This window comes from Hippopotamus amphibius, chromosome 3 (assembly GCF_030028045.1).
Source record: "Hippopotamus amphibius kiboko isolate mHipAmp2 chromosome 3, mHipAmp2.hap2, whole genome shotgun sequence".
In the NCBI taxonomy this organism is placed as follows: domain Eukaryota; kingdom Metazoa; phylum Chordata; class Mammalia; order Artiodactyla; family Hippopotamidae; genus Hippopotamus; species Hippopotamus amphibius.
In genome coordinates, this window is record NC_080188.1 from 182355803 (window position 1) to 182372060 (window position 16258).

At 38.6% G+C, this 16258-nt stretch overlaps 1 long non-coding RNA gene across 1 annotated transcript in view; it reads left to right on the top strand.

Moving 5' to 3' along the window:
• Positions 1–16258, top strand: part of LOC130849915 (uncharacterized) — an 82409-nt gene that overhangs the window by 45422 nt on the left and 20729 nt on the right. The window lies entirely within an intron of this gene.

A 16258-nucleotide genomic window follows, 5' to 3' on the forward strand; every position in this document is an offset into this window, starting at 1 on the left:
AGTGAAGAAATTAAAAAACTGAAAGATTTAAAAGGGAAATAAAGGAAGAAAGTGAGATTCTAGGTTGGTAACCGGCAACAACAAAAAAAACAACAACAAAAATATGACATGAAAGACAGGAAAGTATCATCAGAATTAAGAAAACAGAAGGACAGACCAGATCAGAAGAAGGCAATCATCTGAATTATAAGACCAAATAATTTCCACAAGAAACTTGGTGAGAAGAATCTGGAAGTTTCTATCAAAACCTCACATTAATGTGTTTATAGTTTGAGGTTTGATGAGATTTAGGGGGATTTAAATGAATGTATTTCATTTCCCCATTTAATCATGTTGCCTCACCTTTGCCACTAAGGCTGAGCCATGTCTTACCACCTAAACAAAGACAACGTCATCACCAGCCTTTGAGCATTCGCGCCGACCTTTGGAATGCTGGGTGTCTTGGGAGGAAAGAAGAGGATTCTTAAATATCTTTAGATTCTTTCACATCCAAAGCCTGGCTGATTTAATCACAGAGTTTTACATAAGAGAACTCTATGCCAACTCTTCTACCCAAGTGATATGTGGGAAAATGGGAGTTAAATGTACAATGTGGAAACATTCTTACACCTCTACTTTCTCTCTCTCTCTTTTTTTTTTTAAATTTGGAGTATAGTTGCTTTACACCGCTGTGTCAGTTTCTGCTGTACAGCAAAGTGAATCAGCTATATGTATACATATATCCACTCTTTTTTGGATTTCCTTCCCATTTAGGTCACCACAGAGCACTGAGTAGAGTTCCCTGTGCTATACAGTAGGTTCTCATTAGTTATCTATTTTATACATTGTAGTGTATATATGTCAATCCCAATCGCCCAATTCATCCCACCACCACCCCTTTCCCCCTTGGTATCCATACCTTTGTTCTCTATGTCTGTATCTCTATTTCTGTTTTGCAAATAAGACCATCTATTCCATTTTTCTAGATTCTGCACTTATGCGTTAATATACAATATTTGTTTTTCTCTTGCTGACTTCAGTCTGTATGACAGTCTCTAGGTCCATCCATGTCTCTGCAAATGACATAGTTTCATTACTTTTTATGGCTTTGTAATATTCGAAGGGATAAAGAAGATGTGGGGTGTATATATATATACACACACAATGGAATATTATGCTTTCTCTTTCTTAAGATGGAAATCCAAAGTGGGGCCATGGTAGATATATTCAAATTAATAAGGAGGAGGGAACAGAGGTAGGAGGTGAGTAAAATACATGCAAGCTTCAAGCCGTGGAGCAATCTTATCAGGGGAAAATAGCACAACTGTTAGTAGTGGAATCTAGATGGATGAGCCGCATACAGTATCCTGGCTCCTCATGGAATGTGTAGCATATAAGAAATTTAGAAGTTCCCATTTTCTCCTATGAAGGAGAGCAGAGTGTTGAGAGGCACAGATGACAAGCAGGGGCCTAGGGTTGGAAGAAAGAGGCTGCCCTGTGTTGGGGTCTCAATCGCTGGGACAGATGTCTGGGACCACAGCCTGCTGAGGTGGGTGCCAACATGTTGGGCAGGACCAGTTTTACTTCAGCCATCCTTAGCCCAGAGAACCAACCAACAGAGCTTTGTCGCTCAGAAAGTGGGAGGATCCAAAATCTATGGCCTCTATCCTTTTCCACTGCCAAGGAACAGGGCACCATAAAGCTTCCCCACTGATACCAAGCATCATTCCCCAAGAAGAGGACAGAAGAAGAGATCTGAAACACTGAAATTAAACTATTGAATTGATGAGATTGGATAACATTTCTTTTTCCCTATTGACAATAAGATGAAGGCTCCTGGGGAAGATTAGAGTTAGAGAAAATTACAGAAATTAAATTTTCTTTGCCTATGTGAGAATAATGTAAGTGCATTTTTGCCTCACTAGAACTGTGTGCAACTTTGCCTCATAAAATGGGTATGTTCTGCATTGTCAGTAACTGACTTGCAATATTTATAAGATCTCCAGGTACAGAATTGATCAGATAGTGTTTAATCTGTTTGTTGTATTCTCCTTAAATAATTCTTATCAAGATTCTGATACCTAGAAGGAGAAAAATCAGATAAGTGGCACTTATTAATACAATGCTGTCTTCTCCTGGTTTACTTTGAATTGCTAAGCCCATAAGCAAAAGTTTTAGTAGCCCATCCCATACCCTATCTATTAGATGTTTCCTTGTCTAATTGTATCTTCCTTTCATAAGTTTCCAGATCCTTCAAGGAACTGTTTAGTGGTTGTCCTGATTGTGGCTATCAGAAATAAACTATTAATATTAATGTAGCTTAATATTTTCATTCTTTAACAAGCATTTTAAAAACTATAGTTCTTTTTAGATGGTTAATATAGTGCGTGTTAACGTTTACAACTTGTCATAAGGTTAACCACAAGGAAAAGGAAAAGTCCCTACCAAAAATCAATCAAAGGAAGGGTAATTGAGTTAGCCTTCTCATGACTTAATATGGCATGTCCATATTAACAGATTTGCATTAATAGCTTAGTCACGCATTGTCCCCAGCACGTGGGGTAACGATTCAATAAAATGAAGCAGACAGAATGAAGTTAATGACTAGCACATGAATAGTTGTTTATGCCAATTGTTTGGTGTCAAGAAAAAGAGCTTGGAATGTAGAGTCAGCTGATCTGGATTTGAGTCCCTGCATTTCCAGTGTTTTATTTGTGTGACTTGGGGAAGCCTCTAATTCTCTCTGAACTTCAGTTGGTCCATTCGGACAATGCAAGTTATACCTCGCAGAACTGTTGGAATCATGTGAACCATGATTGGAGAGCAGGGGCTCCATGCAGTGCTTTCAAACACTCCATGAAACACCCACAGGTTCGTGCTCATCACACCCTCCATCAGAGGGGAGGTGGGTCCATTGCCCAAGGTGGGAAGAAAAGCTCTCTTCATTTCTATAGAACATCAGTGAACACTTACTACTGGGACTTTAAAAATTATATTATTCAAATGCTGCTTTTTTGCTATAAAGTCACATTTTGCTCATGCACTATTTGAAAAAATGGCATGACCATATGCCAAAATTTTCAAATACCTCACCCTTTTTGACTTCAGCAATCAGTAGGAAAGGGTCTATTCTTAGAGTGCAGAACAGGAAGAAATAAAAAATGATGAAAAAATACAGGGGGATATGTTGTTTATCTCTTTGAGCTGGAAAACATGAAACCATCTAGATTTCACAAAACTATTCTATTTTTACCAGACCTGGTTCTTCAGCTATGTTACAGGCAACACCCTCTTCTCTGGTCCCCCACCCCCGCCACCATTTTCAAAATCATCTCCATCAATATTTTAATCTTCGAATTTTCTTTCTTAAATCTCCATGAGGGTTTCCAATTCCCTCTTGAATCAGGTTAAAATCTTCTGATCATTCATAATGAATATTACTCTCTTACCTCCCAGGTTCTGATTTCCTGCCAGAGACTGATTTACCCCCATTGGGAAAGTCACTCAGTCATCTTCCCATACCTGCCATATCGCTTTACTTCTCAGGCAGTTTAATGCTGTGCTCACTGTCTGGAATGACCTTTCTCTTCCTCTAGCAACTAAAATTCTCCTCAAGGCTGATTATCTCCAAAACCTTTGTCAGATTATCCCCTTTTTGCACTTAGTCTCTTTACTGTTACATACAAGGATGCATTCAGTTACATATGTTTATTCCTATATTACCTCTATTACAGTATTCTGTGGGTTTTACCACTCGTGTTATATATGAGAAACTCAGAGAGATGCACCAAATAGAAGAGGTCCCTGATCTCTGAAGCTCATAAAAATTTCCACGAGAAAGTCAGGTTTAAAACTCTGCCAGGTGCTGAGAGTGGATCACTGTCTTATATATACCTGTTAGTAAAATCTAACCTGCATTCTCCACTCCTGTGCTGAAGAGGACAGACACAGGAAGAAGAGGAGCAGGGAGCGAGAGGAAGGGACACATCTCTTCTGCACGAGGAGCTCACTCTTAGCAGGACCAGCTGCGGGTAGGGCTTCGGGGTGGGGGTTGGGGGAGAATATTTAGATTTAAATCAGATTTGAACTTTTGATTATTACAGGGATTGTCACTAGACACAATTAATTACTGAACTGAGATTGTGTTTTTACCTTATTTCCTAAGGGTGACCAGGAAATCATGAGGCCACTCAAGCTTCTATGCTAAGTGAGGGGAAGGAATATCCCCACTGAGCCAGTTTAAAGATACTGTGGGAGACAGAAATAAAGTAGCTTTTATGATCGAGTCCTCAGAAGTCCTGATTATATAACATGATGTGATTTCTCCAACTTTCAGTAGGATTTATCTTTACAGCACAGGTTAAAGAAATGCACTGAATCTTTCCACTCCCACCTGCCTTGTTCCTCTTGTGGTGGAAAGTATCTATCAGGGAGATATCTGACTGAAGATTAGAAGCTGAGAGTTGAACCATTTCCAACTATCAACTCAATTTATACTCAAAGTTGGAACGAGCTTCTGATTAAATGAACCCTGAGCTGAGCTGAGCAACCTTACAAAGAAGTAAAGCCAACATTTTTGTTTTGTTTTGTTTTAAAATCCAGTGAGAACTTCTGAACAGAAACCAACCCTATATTTTTGAAAGCCACTGAACCAGAATTAAACTAGAGCATCAGAATAGTTTCTGAAATAAACTTGAACCAAATTGATATTTTATTAGGTCCAAGTCTTTGGTTAAGATAAAGTGTGTGGTCATGTAACAGAGCAAAGTTAAATAGCCCACCCAGAGATTAACTATGTGGCCTTTCGCTCATTAGTACCATATTTTAAAACTAAAACAACTGAGATGGCTTTTCACAAACCACTACAATTTACACAAAGAGCTGAGGATCATTTCTCTAGGAAGGAAGGTTTGAATCTAAAACTCTTCAGTGATTTAACCGAGATCATGAAGAATGTCAAAGAAGAATTTGGGATGTTTCAATCACTGTTTTTCTTTGGGTTTTGCCTAAGGAGGAACATGCAGGCGCAAAGCTATAACCTAATTCATATAAACCCATTAACTTTGGGAATACTTCAAGTTATTGATGTTGATAGTTACCAGTGGTAGAGGCTCTTGAAAAGAGAATTCTCATTCTCTTTATTAATGAGTAAAGCTGTTAAGGAAAGCTCTAGTGATTTTACTTAAACATTGTTAAATCCATGCCAATTCTTTTTCCTCTAAGAACAATGCATTTTTCCCCAGATGAGTTAATTGATATTCTCTCCACCGGGAATTTAAATGCTTCCCCAATTGACTGACCTACGTATATCAGAATTTCTGATTGTTTCCTGCTGCCTGTGACTCAGTGAACTGGAACCATGATGCAGTTTAACTAGAGAGAGCTCTAGGTATGGCCTTGGCTTTGCCATAGCATCCCAGCCCTGGGACATCTCTGGAGGGCCTCTGTGTGGCTGTGAATTGCATTTGCCACCTTTCATTTATTGAATGTAATAAAGATTTACCTACATGTCTAGGGCGAGTGACTATTTTTGTCTTACTTCTTAGAAACTGTATTTAAAATTTAAACTGTATTTAAAGCTCTAGTATTTAAAATTTTTAGGAATTTTAAATACTAGAGCTTTATTCTCAGGTTTTTTTCTTCGTATATTATAGAAAATAAAGTGTTTTTAAAAGATGTTTATTCATAAAAACGACAGCCCAGGTTGCTCTAATTAAACAAGGTGTGTGCATGTGTGTGTCCTCCAGAACGTTTCAGGGTGTAATATCGAAGGGATGACTCCATTTTAAATAATAAATCCCTTGATTTTTTTATTTTATTTATTTATTTAATTTATTTATTGGCTGCATAGGGTCTTTGTTGCTGCACACAGGCTTTCTCTAGTTGCTGAGAGTGGGGGCTACTCTTCATTGTGGTGCGTGGACTCCTCAATGTAGTGGCTTCTCTTGTTGCGGAGCACGGGCTCGAGGCGCATGGGTTCAATGGTTGCGGCACACAGGCTCAGTAGTTGTGGCTCACAGGCTCTAGGGAACAGGCTCAATAGCTGTGGCACACGGGCTTAGTTGCTCCATGGCATGTGGAATCTTCCCAGAGCAGGGCTTGAACCTGTGTCCCCTGCATTGGCAGGCGGATTCTTAACCACTGCGCCACCTAGGAAGTCCCTAAATCCCTTGATATTAAAACTGTTTTCAAGAGGCAGTTGATTATTTGAAGTGTACAAGAAGTAAGCATTTACATGCCATTTTCTCTTTAGAAACTCTGTCAGTTCACACCTATTCATTGCCGAAAGGTTTCGCAGACAGTGTCTCAATAGGCCTTATGAATTCCCTGTTGAAAAGTTGCTACTCTTCGATAACAGAAAATAAACATTATCTAATCCTGAATGTTTTGTATTAATGTGATTATTAACAAATTCACTGAACATTAGTATTACTTTATTGTCCCAATAGATCACAAGTCTAGGTAATAGTATTGTAGAATTTATTACTTTTTCTTCCGGTGTACAAGTACATTTCTAATCCTGTACAATGTTTCAGTAGCCACATTTTCCATGTTTAATCTCGTGGGACCTCATCCTGGTACCTATAATCTACTCACACGTAGGGCAACTTTACATGTGGCTCACATAAGCTTCCATCTGAGCGCTGTGGGGTCAGGGCTTCCCAAAGAGAGTCAACAGCACAGAAACGCCTCTCCTTCTTATCCATCCCCCACACTGTATGTCTACAACTATCAATGATTCTTCCAATAGATGGTGGGTTTTCTGTTGCTCGTGAAGAGAGGTCCACTTTCCATCTATTTGGGAACCTACCCATTTTGCGCATTGCATGCTTCTTGTGTTCTCGTCTGCCTGTCTTTGCAGCTCAACCATGGACTCAGGGGTCAATTTGTCACTAACCAGAAAAAAGTTAAGGAGATCTAGATCGACAGGATGTAACATCCATTTCTGTCTATCTTACCTATGCTTATTCCACCTATAAAGTCGAAGCCAGCTGTTCGTGGGACAGAGTTCTTATTCTAACAAGTAGCATACCGGAGGGAAAGCAAATTATAGGTTACAGAGAATATTTGCTCAGATGAAACAGGCTTTCTTTCTTGAAACTGTGTTTTTACTTATATGGCCTAAACGCTGTCTAGGTTTCAGTTCTGTTGCCTGATCTCTAAGAGTTATAATGTCCAAACTCCCAGAGTGGCATAGTTACCACTTACCGTAATCTTCAAAGCTGACCTTGTGCGTCACAATATGCTAACACACAGAGAATTTCAGCTTAGGTTCCACCCACCACCTGTTATTTCTCTGAATCTTACCTGTGCTGCCTCACCTACTTCTGACACCCAGCACTGCCCTGACGTTAGATTTATGAATGCACCTTTATCCTGGAGATGTAGACGTCTAGGTCTATACCTACCTAGGTCCAGACACCTGCATCCATCTTTCCTATTAATTTCTGAGACCTGCTGAGACTGTGTATCCCCTCACATCCAGCTCCCTTAGCTTTACCCTATATCTAGGTCCCAGGCTCCTTATTCTAAATTCTTCGTACATTTTTGGAGTAGTCAGCATAAGGAGGAAAACATCCAGTTATAACAACACGTACTAAGTGAATGAGACACAACTTCTGTTGAAATATGTAGAAGAGTACACTTGTTAACATAAATATATATGTCGGTACTGGATAGAATTTCAGGTACAGTGACAAAAAATGGGGAAAACTTAGACCTCCAGAGAGAAGTAATTTGGGGGCAGGAGACTGAGTCTTTCTTAAGCCTCAGTGCCTTATCCCTGCTTTTAGGTCAGCCTTTGGTCATCAGCACTATTCACCCCTGCTCTGTGCCAGAAAAACAAACATGGGATCCTCTGTACATCCTGTTTACAGGGTGTTCAGGTTTTGGTTCTTACTAAAGTACGAATTCTCTTGGGAAAAGCGACTACTCAAACTTCTATCAGATATTTGACACTTTCGGGTCGTGTTTCCATTTCGTTCTGATAACTAGGAGAAGTTAAGTAGACAATACCTGGGATGGGTGGAAAGATAGAAGGGAGTTCAGAAAGGAGAAGCTGAGGCAACTAACAATGAGGGTTTGAAACTTTGCAGAGGGTTGGTTTCCAGTGCAGTGATAATTTGGAAATGTTTAACCAGTGTTATTCTGAGTCTACACAAGACAGTGGTTGAAGGGAGAAGACTTTTGGGGATTCATAAGCATTGTGCAGAAAACTACTCTGTGGTCCTTACCAGAGTCATGGCAATGGGAAGTAGTTGGCAACTGTTTTTTCAATCTATAGATCAATTAATTTGTTATTTTGTTAAAAATCTATAGCTCAATTAATTCAATTTAGTGATAGTCATTTCAGATGCATTTGGATTAATTCTGGAAATTAATTTCTGAGGTGTGACACGAGTGTTTTTAATTTTGCTTGTCAACTTGCAATGTTTTGTAGTTAAAACACAAGGAATTTTTCCCCTAATTGTTTGGCTTTCTAATAGTATCCCCTGTTTGACGGGTTTTATTGATGCCAATTGACTACTTATTTACCTTGTTTCTTTGGATAATCCCAACCTGGTGGCAAACTGACTTTTATTTCCTCTTGTTACTGCGTAGGTTTTTATTGATTAACAAGCATTGGATAGCGGCATTAACTCCACTTTTGTCAAAAGGATAGCATCCCTCAGCAATACTGCTCTGTCTCCCCTTCTCTCTCACACACACACACACACACACACACACACACACACACACAGTGAAATTAATGACTAATTGCCCACAATCCCAGAGCCTGCTAGGACCACTGTGTTAATGTTTTTAAGCGCTCCCACCACCAGCTCACACAAGATGAATTGTTAAGTGTTTTGCGCTATATATAGTATATGGGTGAACATCTTGAGAAGATTATTATCGTAAAAACGATGATTTACATTTGTACAGGTATTTTCAGTTTATAGAGTCTTTTGCATCATCTTATTTTATTTCTTACTATAACTCAGTAATATACACAGGGAAATATTCTTCACATGCATGAATGTGCATGCACGGGTGTATATGTACACACATGCACACACACATGCACACATATATACACACACACATACACACACATATACATACACACATAAACACACACACACACACACATACACACACACACACACACACACAGAGAATAACTTGCCCAGGTTCATGCAATTAGATAATGGTAGTGCAGGAACTCAAATCAGATTGCATTCCAGTGCTCTCTCCATTCCAATAGTGTTTCTATCCAGTTTTTAGCAGCGTTATTTTTATAGATGTACCCCAATAATATGCTCCATAAAAATATGCACGTGATTTTAGAGGACTAATTTATTCTGATATATTTACTGAATTTACTATAAGATTCCTTTTTAAATGTGAATCATTTCTCCCCAGTTTATCTTTTGCAACAAAAATATGAATTTTTATATACAGGATTTTTAAGGACGTAACTTATATTTATTTTCTGCTTCGATTTCACATATATTTGATACCCAAAATGAGTTGCAGGCTAATGTAATCATAGAAGTATTTTGGGAGACAGAAAAACTAAAGTGTGTTCTTGATTTTCTGCTTGACCTTCCCTACCATACTTAACCTTTCTGTTGGAGCGTCCTCCATCTGCAAAATACTCTGCATAATGATACCACCTTATTTTCTCATCAGCATGCAGGAATTCTAAGTTCTTCTAGAAATAAACTCTACGACTTGCTGTCTCCCAAAACAGGGTAGTAAGATGTTGTTACAATTGCCTAGGGTGGCAAAACACTGACACTGTGGTGGCCACTACCACCACCATGGCGAAGTTTACTCATCGATGGCGTCACTCTTTTCCCAAAAGCCAGGATTTAGCCTCAGAATCTCTTTTTGGGGGGAGAGGACGGGGGATGAATTGCGAGATTGGAATTAACATATATATATATATATACTACTAGGTATAAAATAGGTAACTAATGGGAACCTACTGTAGAGCACAGGGAACTCTACTTCATGCTCTGTGGTGACCTAAACAAGAAGGAAATCTAAACAAAAAAAGTGGATATGTGTATATGTATGACTGATTCACCTTGCTGTACAGCAAGAAGCTAACACGACATAGTAAAGCAACTGTTCTCCAATAAAAAATAATAGAAAAATAAAGAATCTCCTTTTCAATATAGCATTCTAGGCAGCCACTGCGAAATTGACACTCTGGAGTTTTACATCTTGGAGTATGGTCTGAAGACCAGCAGCATTGCCTGAGAGCCTGTTAGAAACATAGCATCTCGGGCCCTGCTCCAGATCTACTGAGTCAGAATCTTTATTAAATAAGAACAAGCAGTCTGGGTGTGCTTTGAAGTTTGAGAAGCAGTCCGCATGTGAAATATTTGTTCCATTTTTGAACACTGTCATTGTTGGGCCATCTAAGAAAGTGTCAACAGGGATGGGTGGATGTCTTCTAATTCGGGGCTATTCGCTTAGACAGGAGTTGGAGGTAGTACTGCATGGCCTCTGCATTTAATTGTGATAGAAAAGAAAACAGCAAAAGGACCCTCACGAGTGGTCCCCACTGGAACTCTTCAACCTTCCTGGACTTTGTTGGCTGTTTGGGGTGACAGCTCTCACTCTCTTTGCTGTAGAAGAAAGTACTTGAACTTGACACAGTTTGGGCTGCATCTGTTATATACAGAAACGCTAATGGTTAAATCAAAAACATCTTTTTTAAAAAATTTAATTCTGTTGCAAGATGAATTATGATCTAAACTTAGCTCCAAATGGAATTAAAACTGGGGTGTTTCTTTTCAAGCCGGCAGTTTGTTTATGCAGTGGCTTCGGCCCTGAGCAGTATCACCTTCAAAGAGAAAAGCAGTTCTGGCTTAAAGCTGCCAGTTCACATGAAGCAACGCTAGGTGCCAGGATGCTCCAGGCCTGATTTGTTTGTGTGGTGTAAACTTACATCTATACAGTAACACATACATTAATATGTACCTGACATTTTCCATTAACTTAAAATGTCAAGTGGGTTAACAACCTTTGTAGAGCCATTCCCTCTTTTGATCAGATTTCCAGTTCTTTCTAAAATTGTTAGGCTTCATAGTGCATTTTCAGATACTCTGGAGATTTTCTGATTAGAGTGCAGGAGTGTTTCACATTCTAGAGAGATGTCTCAGAGCTCTCTTCACCCTCAGTCTGGGATGACATCACTTATCACAGTGAATCTCGGTCTAAAAGATGAAGTAGCAGACAGAATTTGTTGAGTCTAATTTCATTTGAAGTAGCATAGGTGCAAGTGTTAGCGAAAGAAGTATTTATTTTCTGCTGTACAGGAAATATCCCCCTTTGCATTTGAACTTATTCTTTTTGTCATTGCTGTCCCTCCTGCTGTATATCCATGGGTGTTGAATCTTAATACATCATAGTCCAAGATTTTCTAGGATTATCCAACAGTCATGGTGGCAATATCCACACTTGCAAAGAATTTTAAAAGAAGCTTCTGGATACAGGTTGCCATGTGGGGAGCAGGTGTTGAGGACATGCACCCTCTGTTATAACCTGGTTTAACCTGCTGTGCTTTGAGCCCATAGAAAACACTAGAAGCCTGTAGAGGGTAAGACTGAGGAATCTGCAGTATCCTTCCTCACACATTCACCTTGGCATCATTAAATGTTTCTAATACAGGGGAAACGGTACAGAAGTTTCCAGAATTCTTTCTTTTCACACCTGTAGCTGGGGCAAAGGAACAAAGTCAAAATAGTCCTTTAGCCGGCTGTATTCTAAATTTTAGGACATTTGAACAGCAATATTAATGGCCAAATCCCTTCTCTGAACAACTCCTCCTTTTCCCCAGCAGAATGCCACAATGTGGATAAGAAGCATGTGTTCACTGACCCAAAAACTTTTTTTCAGCTTGGTTTGATTTAGAGAATGAGAACTTTGTAACCCCATGTTTCATTAAAAACAGTTACATTTGAAAAGTACATTGATTAAGGTCTAACTTGTTCCACTAACAATCAAGAGAGGAAAATGTGGTTAACTGCTTCATTTTCATGATGTGCTGACCAAGAGTTTGCAGATTTTTTTTCCCCAAAGCATTCCCTGATTACAAAACAGTGACAATCAATAATTCACCCTGTCTCTTAATATTGAGAATAAACAACAAAAGCCCATGGTGCTGGCGATTTACCTCAGGTATTTTACCCCAGAACAAAATTGCTTTAAGAGTTATTTGGGGGGTTGGGTTAGTTATTTGGAGCCTTGATATTTTTAAGTCATATATGTGAGGGTTGGAGGAGGGTGAAACAGCAATCATTTTCAAATATTTTGGTCTGCTGAAAGTAATCCATTAGTCTGTAAGTTTCACAGTGGTGGAAATCTCATCTTTGTTGTTTATCCCCTGATCCTCACGCACAGTATCTGGCCTATTATTACATTCTCAACAGAGATCTAGTGAATGAATCAATAGATAGTAAATCAATTAATCAATGGCTGAGTCCAGGCTGATGGTTTACAACAGGGATCAGCAAACGTTCTTCATAAAGGACTAAAAAATAAATATTTTGTCTTTGCACCATATGGTCTCTGTCATGACTACTCACCGCTGCCATTGTAGCCAAAGCATCCATAGGCAATATAAAAACAAATATGCATGGAGTGTTCCAATAAAACTTTACTTACAAAAACAGCTATCGGGCAGTATTTGGCCCATGGACTACGGTTAGCAAATCTTTGGTTTCTGGGATAGAGTGTCCTGAGGCTTTGGGTTCAGTTATCCCATCCTTGGCTTTATTTTCTTTCCCTTGACCTTCATACATTATATGTATTCACTCACAAGTTTCTTAATATTTATTGAGGAAAGCACGGTCCTATGGCTGTGGAGAATAATCTAAATACACATGCTTTCTAACCTCAAGGAACTTGTAGTATAATAACCCCGCTTCCAAACTCATTAATCAAATAAGTCACTCCTCACTCCAGAATCAGGGTAAGAAAAAGTCAGGGTTATACCCACTGGTAAATCTCCATTGATTAAAAAGAAAATCGGATGTGAGGGAGGATTTACCTCTCAACATGTGTTAACACATTCTCTCTCTTTTTTAATTTTAAGTGGACTTTCTATTCAACTATAAAATCTATATAGACATAGACTGCAATCATAAGTAGATATGGAACAATTTTCACCTGAAACCAGCAACCTAAATCAAAAAATATGTTACTAGCATCCCCAAATTCTTCCAGACATTACACTGCAAACCCCTCCACCCACCCCAAGTTAGCCATTCTCATGACCTTAACTACATAGCCTACTTAAGGCATGCATCTCTTAAGATGCTAGCAGAGAATCTAAGTATTGAGAATTTTGCTTTGAAGATAAAATCACTTCCCTCTTTTAGCCATGTATTTCAGTTGAGAATGATTTCCTTCTCGTGGAAGCCAGGTAGATTCTGAAACATATACTAAGGCAAGCAATGCATTCTCATTTCAAGCTGTGTGTAATTCAGAACTAGCAGGGAAGTCACTTATCCCTCTGATTGGGCAGGGAATGATGAGGATATGATTCTGAAGCTCCCAGGGATCACAACACAATCTTAGGATACAGCCAGCTCCAAGGATCTCTGAATCTAGCCATGCTTTCAGCTAACTCTGCTCTGTAGTGTTCAGTTTAATGAGTCAATGCACACTCCCCTCCTGCTTTTGTATGGCTTAAATTAGTTTAGAGAGAGATCAAAGGTCCCGAGCCGGAGGACCAGGGCTGGAATTTGTTCTTATTATGGTATAATTTGAAAATTTTGAACACAGATATGATTTGTAAGAGTAAGAATAAATAAATAGAAGAAGGCAGTGGGAGGAGGACAATCTGGGAAAGAAACAAAACAAAACAAAGCCAAACACTGTAGTCAGAGAGGTTGGGAAGAAAACCAGAAGCCTGCAGTGACATGGATGCTGAGGGAACAGATTCAAGTCTTCTGCAAGGGTGACAAATGCTGCAGAGAGGTTAAAGCATACCATGGAATTCATTCATTTCTTCATTTGGTCATAAGTATGTACTGAGTACTGTTGTGTGCCAGAGACTCTACTAAGTGCTGGAGATATACCAACACATCAAAGAAACAAACGTCCCTCCTCTTGTGGTGCTTATATTTTAGTCAGATCAGAAAAATCCTTAGATCTGATCTTCTGGAACAATCCTATAGAGAATTATTCAACTAAGCAAAACACATATTTCCAGGAACATCAGGCGTGAATGCTGGCAAAAAAATGGAGACAGTGTGCCACTTGATGACAGGGCTTGTCACACAGCTCACAGATTGCCCAGTCACCGTTTTTTATGTATGTTATCTTTGGTTGTACTAGTTTCCTTTTAAGTAACACCATAGAAGTGTAAATATTTGTTAGTTTGGCTGTTTTTCTTTACAAGTGTTTAATTCCCATGGATCCTATCAGTATATTGACTTTCTTTAGTAGCATTGTATGGAAAGGTCTCAAGTCTCTCCCACCACCCTCCATCCAGGGCCCGAGGCCATTAGCACAAAGGCCAGGGTGATCCTCTCACTCTGTTTCATGAGAATGGCACTATGGACTTGAATGATGCTCTCAACTTTTGGCTTTTAAAATGGCTCAAATGTGATGAACACAGATATATGATGTCTCTCATAATTCTGACTCTCTTCTCTGATTTCTGAAAGGCTGGGAGGGCTTTTGATTTTTTGTGAGGGTTGCAGATGAGCGGGAGGTAAGAGCATATATGTATTACTGTTGTTCTTCCCAGGAGGTGAAAAGATCAGAACTGTCACTGACAGCTCCAAACAAGTCAATCTTAAGTTGTATCATAACCACGTTGGCAGGCAAACGTTTTCGTTTTCTACTTATCCAGGGGCCTCTGGTTTCTGTTACTGACAGCCTGAATTTCAAAAGTAGACTCCTAGGCAGGGAGCAAGAGTCAGTAAATAGATCTTGTTATTCACAGTATATCTATACCCAGTTCAAAAGCACATTTGAGATCGGATAAGGAGACCACAGAAAAGCCTATGTTGCATTTTATGGATAGTGACTATGCTACTCAAATAGCTCATTTAATACCCATTTACTGTGTACAATATACAGAATTGTCAATTTCTAAGGAAGCCAAGTTCACTAAAAATACAGTAAAATGCAGTTAAACCTGATTTACTCATCGATGATTCAGAAGTTACTGAAAGATCTGAAGTTACTGAATTATAAATTTCTGAAGGATGAAGTGCCTTCATTTTAAACTTCATTCAGCTTATACTCTATAGATAGGCAGAAGTAGAGGAGTGGTTATTTTCTATGTGATGGAATGCCAGATAATCCAGCGTTTGCTATAGGTCTTGAAATCTATAGATCTAGCTACATAATGAGCACAGTATTCCACAATACCAATGAACTTTAGGAAGTACTCGGTCTTTCATGACTCACAGAAGTGAATTTGAAAGAAAGAAATACAGATAAATTTTGTTAACTAGAAATTTCAAATTCATCTAGTTAACAATAATTAGTGAAAGGGAAGAAGTAAGACTGTCACTATTTGCAGATGACATAATACTACATGTAGAAAACTCTAAAGTCTCCACCGAGAAACTATTAGAAGTAATAAATGATTCCTTAAAGTTGCAAGACACAAGATCAATATACATAAATCTGTTGCTTTTCTATACACTAATAATAAACAATTATAAAGAGAAAGCAAGAAAACAATCCCGTTTAAAATCCCATCAAAAAGAATACAATACCTCGGAATAAACTTAACCAAGGAGATGAAAGATCATATTCTGAAAACTGTAAAACATTGATGAAGGAAAGTGAAGATGATAGAAAGAAATGGAAAGATATCCCATGTTTATGGATTAGAAGAATTAATAATTCTAAAATGTCCATAATACCCAAAGAAATCCACAGATTTAATGCAATCTCTTTCAAAATACCCGTAACATTTTTCACAGAAATAGAACAAGTAATCCTAAAATTCATATGGAACTACAAAAGACCCCAAATAGCCAAAGCACTCTTGAGAAAAAAAATAACAAAGGTGGAGATATCACACCCCCTAACTTCAGACTACTATAAAACTACAGTAATCAAAACAGCATGATACTGACACAAAAACAGACACAGCTCAATGGAACAAAATAGAGATACCAAAAATAAACCCATGCATTTACAGTCAGTCAATCTATGACAAATGAGGCAAGAATATACAATAGAGAAAAGATAGTCTCTTCAATAAGTGGTGCTAGGAAAACTGGACAGCTATGTATAAAAGAATGAAATTAGA